The sequence below is a fragment of the Dipteris shenzhenensis genome, chromosome 23 (assembly GCF_047967505.1).
Source record: "Dipteris shenzhenensis isolate YYH24624 ecotype China chromosome 23, Dip_SZ_1.0, whole genome shotgun sequence".
Classification (NCBI taxonomy): Eukaryota; Viridiplantae; Streptophyta; class Polypodiopsida; order Gleicheniales; family Dipteridaceae; genus Dipteris; species Dipteris shenzhenensis.
Genome location: NC_141618.1, coordinates 25,236,401 through 25,244,386, shown reverse-complemented (window position 1 = coordinate 25,244,386; position 7,986 = coordinate 25,236,401). Strand labels below are relative to the sequence as shown.

The window sequence follows — 7,986 nt, the reverse complement described above, 5'->3', positions numbered from 1 at the left end:
ATCATTGCAATGAAAGTTAACGAGCCACAAGAATACTTATAAATTCCTTAAAATGGACTGCATAGTGGATGAAAACAATAACAATAGAAGGAGTTTAGGTGAGGCACTCATCTTGTGAGTACTAGGTCTAAATGGCTAAAAAGTTGCATTGTCTTTGGGAATGTTAGGTTTCAACTCTCAATTTATTGCAAGTTGCATTCATTATTATTTTCTTTGCAAAAGATGTTAAATCGTAATTCACCAAATATAGATAAGAACTGCCGAACCGTTTTTCATGTGGTTTGATGTGCATTAAAGCAATCTGCTTACTTTGACAATTGGATTTTAATAAACCTTTGTGCAAACAATTCATATAGATTCCCTTGATTGAGTTATGATGCAATGTTGAAGAAACAACATAACTAAGGAAAGAAAAGACCAATTGTAGGGTCTACAAAACATTATGTTGAATTCAAACTTATCATGTTGCAGTACAATCTTGATACAAAATTTTCTCTCCAACCTTATCATGTTGTCCTCGCTTTTCATTTCCTAAATAAAAATGCTCATAAAAGAATAGAATGGCATTTATCACCCATGTAGCTATGACCAAGTGGAAGATGCATTGTCCAAGATTGGTTATTAGCCAGTTTAGATTCACTCACATGGTATTTTAAGGATTCAACCAAACCCACTCTTTGCTTCTACAACACTACTTCCCATACCATTCCTCCTCCTTTGCTTCCTTCCTTAACAAGACCTTAAGATACTCAAGACCAATATCTTGAAATTTCTCAAATGACCTTCGCCTTTTTTCATAAAGTTTGAGGATCTAACATACAAGGATAAGCCAGAATTTTAGCGAAAGTATTTACCAAAGTCAAATGCTCCAAACTCATATATCCTTATCTCTAGCCTTGTCTAGTTTGTGAAAATATTTAAATCTTCAACCCAACAATTTTATGGTGATTTACAAACTATTTTGGCAATGGAACTGTCAAGATGATAGGTGGTTTTAAAAGGGGACCTTTACATAACATCATGTGTACAAATTATGTGTCAAGATGGGCAATTGCATAATTAATTACCTCCAATATGTTAAAGCACATGGACCAAGCTCTCCTATGGACCCTAATCTACTCTAATGACAACACTAATCTAAGGTGGATGAATCCTAAGAGTGATCATGATCTATAACTCAAGTCAATTAGGTTCCAAGATAGATTAACTTGGACTCATAAAGAGAATCTTGAGATAGTGCAAAGTGCTTGATTGATATTACTTCAAATGAACCTCCCTTTTATAGGTGAGGGTACTTACATCCATATGCTTGCTCACGTGTGGGATATCTCCTCCATGCCATGTGGCAGCTTGCCCTTTAGTCATACCTTTGCTCTACATGTGCTCATGGCACCACAACTCTCAACACCTCCCCTTGGTGCCATGATCCTTTGGCTACTGCAAGGTGGTCAGATGTGAGTTACAAGATCAAATCCTCCCCTAGGTGCTTACATGGCTACTCTCAGGTGGTCAGGCTTGATTTATAAAATATAGGCAAGGTTGGCAAGGTTTTTGTTTCTCAATACATTCCATTGATGTCACCTTTTGGCTCATGGCTTAATGACGATGCTGTTTAGTTGACCTGCTGGTTCTTCAATCTGCAATCTTCTTCCTTGTGTCCTAGCTTCTTGCAATGGTGACACTTTGGTTTGTTCTTCAGTCTGCAGTCACTTTGATAGTGACCCATCCTTCGGCAATGGTAGCACTTCGTTGATGTTTTACTGAATAGTGCTTGTTCTTCATTATACCTGTTGCGTGTCGATGTCGATGTCGATGTTGATGTCGATGTCGATGCCTTCAACTCTCTTTCTTTTTCAAGAAGAGAGGATACACATTCCTCAAACTTTCGATCTGGCAAATTCTTCAAGGTGGTTGTCAGTGCACTGTACTTTGCAGGCATGCTTTTAAGGAGAATCGCAAGTGCATCTTTCTCCCCTACTTTTGCATTTATGCCTTCTAGTTGGGTCATAATACTTTTGATTTTGTTGACAAATTGTGCCATGGATTCATTGTAGCCCATGTGCATACCATAGAATTCAATCTTAAGATGGATTTCTTGGTTTTTGGCTTTTGCACCAAACACTGTGTTCAACACATCCCATGCATCCTTGGCATGATCCTTGGAGTCTATATGATGAATTATGTTTGGACCCAAGTGCCATCCAATGAGTGATAGTGCTGCTTCGTCTTTTTCCTTCCACACATCATTTTGTGTTGTGGGTATGTCTTCTTTTACAGTCTTCCAAAGCTTTTGGTGCATCAGGAGATACCTCATTTGTGTAGACCATGTGTGAAATCCTTCCCCAGTGAACTTCTCAACAATTGGAGTGCGTATTGCCATTGCAAAGGTCTTACTAGTTGAAAATACTTTCAAATCTGGTAGTGTCTAATTGCATACAGAAAATTTGAGTTGACAGGTGCATAGAGCTTGGAAAACCAATTATTTTTTCTTTTTGGGGCGCATGCAAATTCTTTCTAGATAGAGAGTTATGGCTTGTCGAAGTTTTATGAACAAGAGAAGGCCTTTGCTAATGTGGCACATGGATTCACATGCAGAATTCCATACTGTGCTTAGCAAGGGTTATGTGCTTAGGTGGCACTATGCCATGTGGCAATCTCTTAACCCAACCAAGCCAACACACCTAACCATGATAACCATTAGTTTATCAAACTAACCAAGGGTAAACATAACCAAACCTTAGCTTAACTATACCAACCTTATCTGCCACATGTCTTGTCATGGGAGTGCCACGTTTCATAAGGTTCACCTTAGAGAAAGAAAGATAGAAAAAAGCTTTGAAGCGAGGCATCGATAGGCTACAAATTTGTTGTGGATTCAATGATGCGTCCCTTGGAGATGTTGCAGTGACGGTGTGCCAGGCTGTTGGGGCTGCAGGAGTCATGTAGGGAAGCTTTGCTTATAGTATGGAGGCTGCAGCGTTTGGAGCCGATTGGAGCGCTACTCACAGGGGTCGACACAGAGGTCATTGGAGCCGGCTTTGGGAGTCCAGGATTCTTACGTTGTGTAGAGGCTGGCTTTGGAGAACCACTCGTTGGAGGGCGTATGCAGTGGCCTTGGAGAAGCATGCTGGCTATGGAGATGCAGTTCGTAGGAGGCACCCGTGGGCTGCACTTGAAGACGCAGTCCGGTGCAGATAGGCGGCTCGGTGGTTGGAGATCTGCGTGGGTGAGGCCAAAAGAATTCATTTGAGCTTGATTTTGCAGAGACAGCCACTGTCATTGTAGTTGTGAGGCGTCAGGTTGGTCGGTACAGCAGGAGAGTCGAAAGACTGGAGCTTGCTGAGGCTTGGCGGTGGACATTTGAGCCTAGCTCTCGGCCATAGATAGAGGCCGTTGGAGTTGGAGCGGCTGGCTGGAGAGCTATGTGTTACCTTGTAGCTTGCTTTCACTTTGTCAAAGCGCTGTAGGGGCTTCTAAGATAGAGTCACGCTGATGAGAGCCAACCTTTGATGTAGTTCGTGCTTGAGGCTTTCTTCAACAATAGGAGTAGAGCAGTTCTTCTCTCTCACACATACCTATCCTCTCTCAATGAAAGAATAAACTCTTTCTCTCTCAATGCTAGAATTCTCTCTCAATGAACTAAAATAGACGGAAATCTCTTATAATGAACGAAAATTCTCTACGGAAGTGAACTCTCACAAGAACACTCGAGAAACTCTCAATTAAGAAATCTACATCTAATCTAGAAGAGCTAGGACCTAAGCTCTGATACCATGTTAAAGCGCATGGATCGAGCTCTCCTATGGACCCTAATCTACTCTAATGACAATACTAATCTAAGGTGGATGAATCCTAAGAGTGATCATGATCTATAACTCAAGTCAATTGGGTTCCAAGATAGATTAGCTTGGACTCATAAAGAGAATCTTGAGATAGTGCAAAGTGCTTGATTGATATTACTTCAAATGAACCTCCCTTTTATAGGTGAGAATACTTACATCTATATGCTTGCTCACATGTGGGATATCTCCTCCATGCCATGTGGCAGCTTGTCCTTTACTCATACCTTTGCTCTACATGTGCTCATGGCACCACAACTCTCAACACAATAGAGTGTGGATTGGACATTAAGAACAACTTATGAAGCCCTTTATTTGAATGCAATAGACTCCCAAAAAGATAATCTAGGAAGAATTTGAGGACGCTCCAAAAAGAAAAAATGATCGATTCTTCGTGCTCTACGTGCATGTCACATCATGCGCATATTTTGACGGCTTGATCTAGGTAGAGGGGCAAAAAGGGTGCTAGTGATGATGTGGCACTTAGAGTCACATGCAAAATTGTGCTGGCATACTCTTCGCAAGATGCACTACTACAGTCAACAAAATGAAGCATTCCATCTTTTGGAGGCTCACAATTTATGGTACAAATATAAGTAAAGTGAAACTTGCAAAAGGAGATCTCCTCATGCACAGGTTTGGAAAAACGTCTTCATCCAAATGAGTTGGTTCTTATCAAGTGATGAAATGTTAATGAAGAAACACTCATGATTTTCAAAGGAATTGACCTGTGTAAAAAAACAATGATCTAAAACTCTTTGAGCTCTACTTTCAATTTATTTTATTAAAAAAAAAAAAACTCTTTCAGCTCTAAGACTATTGCTTTCTTAGAGTAAATACCAAGAGTCTCTTGATGTATCTTCTTCATTCATGGTGGCAATATGATCGTGTCCATAAATTATGCTATACTTATGTCTTACATTTACATGTTATACATGTCATTGAAGATAATGTAAATGATCAAAATGTGTTTGAGACATAGCTTTGTCATTGATTTTTTCATTATGTTTTCCATTGTAAAAACTACTAAAACAAGAGTTTAAAAGCAGAAGTACGCATGGGCGCTGCCTGGTTTAATTTAGCTTGACATAACCTTTTACCTAAGCGATGCAAAGATGGAGAAAACGAGTTTTCCAATAAGTTGGCTAATAAAAGATAGTTTCAACCTAAAGGTAAAAGCCTTGTAGAATGATCTCCATAAAAGCAACCCAGCTTGCTAAAAAGATTACAAGTGGGAAGGAGAATCCAACTCTCTACTATAGCACTATCTCTATAGAGGCAATGCTCAAAATAATAATATAATAATTACATGTGGAAATTCCCAAAAAGGCAATCTAACTCTCCAAGGTAGTACTAAAAATAATCCACTATAGGACAATCCAACTCTCCACAATAGCATTGAAAATAATAATTACACTTGGAAATTTGGGCAAGGACAATCCAACTTTCCAGTATAAGAGTGGCTATTAGAAGGTCTCCTAATAAGCCCTTGTAGAACTCCCATAGAGTGGCTATTAAGAGGTCTCCTAATAAGCCCTTGTAGAACTCCCATAGACTGTGTAATGAAGAACTTCCCATAAACCCTTATAAATCCCATAGACTTTGTGATTAAAAAAAACTTTGCAGTCACTTCAATGTTGAAGTATAGGAGTGGCTATAAGGAGGTCTCCTAATAAGCCCCTGTAGAATTCCCATAGACTGTGTAATGAACTTCCCATAAACCCTTATAAATCCCACAGACTTAGTCACTTCAACGGGCTGAATTCAACATGCACTTCCACGGTCTCCCCTATCGCCCAACTGCTTCAACAGCAATTTTTTCCTGACGATCCAACCGATCCGTCGTCGTTCTGTAATGATTTCCAAAACCAAGGATTATGCTCGTACTTTCGCACTTACTTGAAAAACCAGAACTTTGCGTGATTCACGTACCAAGCGTCTAAATGCAGATGAAGAACCTCCTGGTAGGTCCGCCTCCGACCGCGTAGAGTCCACCGCTGCAGAATGAACGAGCTAGTTCAGAAGCCCTACGAATTTTATGCAGAAATTCGGCTTGCGAAAGCAGCCGCGCATAAAATTTCGGCAAGGAGTAAATTCATAGTGAGAAGAGCCCGCGAACTTGGAAGCGGGGAAGTACAAAATGACAAGAGAAAACAAGCCAGCAGGATTAAAGATGGAGCAATTGTCATTTGCAAATGAGAGAATCATACTTGGGGCAACCATTACGGCTGAATTGGATGGAAGGACGTGAGCCCTGGCTACAAGTACGAGCAAGCAAATGGCTATAAGACTGAGGCGAGCGTTCTCAAATGGAAACAACCGATGCCTTCCCAACGGCATCATACTTCACTCCGAATCTAATAAGGAAACTGATCAGTGGAGAAGAGGTAGCTGAAAGCATCCACTTAATAGAGTGAAGAGTGAGGAGATCAAGCACTGGCACTCACGTTATAATATAGTCAAGAGTTAGGTACCACAGTATATAGTCAAGAGTGATGAGATCAAGCAGTAGCACTCATGTTAACGTAGTCAAGAGTTTGGTACGACTTAATATAGCCAAGAGTGAGGAGATCAAGCCCTTGCCAATGAGTAGGTTCACACCACTCTCCCGGACATGGAGAATAAGTGGAGGAGGTTCTTCGTAGTCCTACTACACCCCTTGGTGAGACAGGCTTGGACGTGGAGGAAAAGAACTCTTGCCCGATTGGATTTGGCCACCCAACACCCTAGGCAAGGAAAAAAATAGGGAGCCAAATGCAATGGTTGGGGGTTGAACCTAACATTAAATAGTCCCTTCAACCACTAGACCAATCACCTTTTCATCTAGAAAAGGTGGTATCCTTTATTTATATCATAATGACCAGTTGCCATCGGATGGTGTGAATGACCTCCCCCAGTAGCCATCTTCCCCTCCATTTTCTTCCTCCTTATCCAAGCGCTATGGTGTGAACTTAGCCTTAACAAAAGCCATGGCAGCCCACGCGGCCCGCGATCAAACCTCACTGCGTGCAGCATAGGCCCAAGGTGAGTGCCCCTCAATAGGGCCAAAGGAGTGGGTGATTGGGTGGGTGGGTAAATTTTATTATTGAAAAAAAAAACTCCTTGCCATCAATCCTTTAATTACATAGTGGTGCATACACTAGGCATTGAGTCTTTAGAAAATTTTGATTTGATTGTTGAGTATAACATCCACCATACAAAAATTAAAACAAAAGTTGATTGCATAAAATTGTGGGCACACGAGTGCGCATGTCTCTCTCTATTTTTCTCATTGTTTTATGTTCCTTTAGATATGAATAGCTTAAAAAGAGTTTCTCAACATATTACATGAGCCCATTGTGCATATAAATATAGATTTTATCCCCTAAAAAAATTATAAGAATTTCATTCAAAAATCAAATAATATTATCCATGTTTAGACCAATTTCTTGGCAATGGTACTACAATATAGCATGGAAATTTCATATTTACGATTTGCACCTAGTGTTCTCATCTAAAGAACCTCTTTAAATAATTAACTTTCTTTGACTTGATTTCGAGTGTATTGACCCTGAGAGAAGGAATCCCCTCTATCTCATGTTGACATAACTAAAGTCAACATACTACATTTAGGGTTTCTCTTACATTTTTCCCTTATGTTCCTTTTATTTTGTTGTTCCAAGTAATAAGATGTCCTTACTTATTATCATCAAAGTGAAAATTCTATCTAATGAGATCCACCAAAGCAAAAGCAATCTTGATAAAAATGTCTAGTGTGTCATGCCCATGTGAACATACTTAACTTTTAAACAATTTTACGTATTGCCTAAATCCCCTTTTGCATTTAGTGTACTTTTTATTTTCTCCTCATTCAATTTGGGAATCAAACTTGAAGCTTCAAGACATGGAGTAGGATTTACTTGAAGCTTGCCGATTCGATTTCTACGCTTGCAAAAAAAGATGATGCAATCTTCAGCTACTAAATTTTCTCAAAGATGAGATTCATGATGGAACATGCTATGCTATAGCTTTACTATATTGTAGATGGTTGGCCGATTGGAGCTTTGCTATTAAAAATGATTATGTGATTTAGAGCACTTTTAATAAAGGGTAAATGCTTGAAGTGAAATGTGATGTTTTAATTGGTATGGTCTAGGTTACAAAAAAA

The 7,986-nt window shown here is 39.7% G+C and overlaps 1 long non-coding RNA gene across 1 annotated transcript; it reads right to left on the bottom strand.

The window, feature by feature from the left end:
- Window positions 1–5,360: 5,360 nt before the first annotated feature.
- LOC147887160 (uncharacterized) lies at window positions 5,361–6,333 on the bottom strand. The gene is made up of 4 exons (XR_015543247.1): window positions 6,050–6,333; window positions 5,772–5,836; window positions 5,577–5,689; window positions 5,361–5,457 (listed from the first exon to the last, which is right to left on the bottom strand). It is a non-coding gene; the product is annotated as an uncharacterized LOC147887160 (long non-coding RNA).
- Window positions 6,334–7,986: the final 1,653 nt, after the last annotated feature.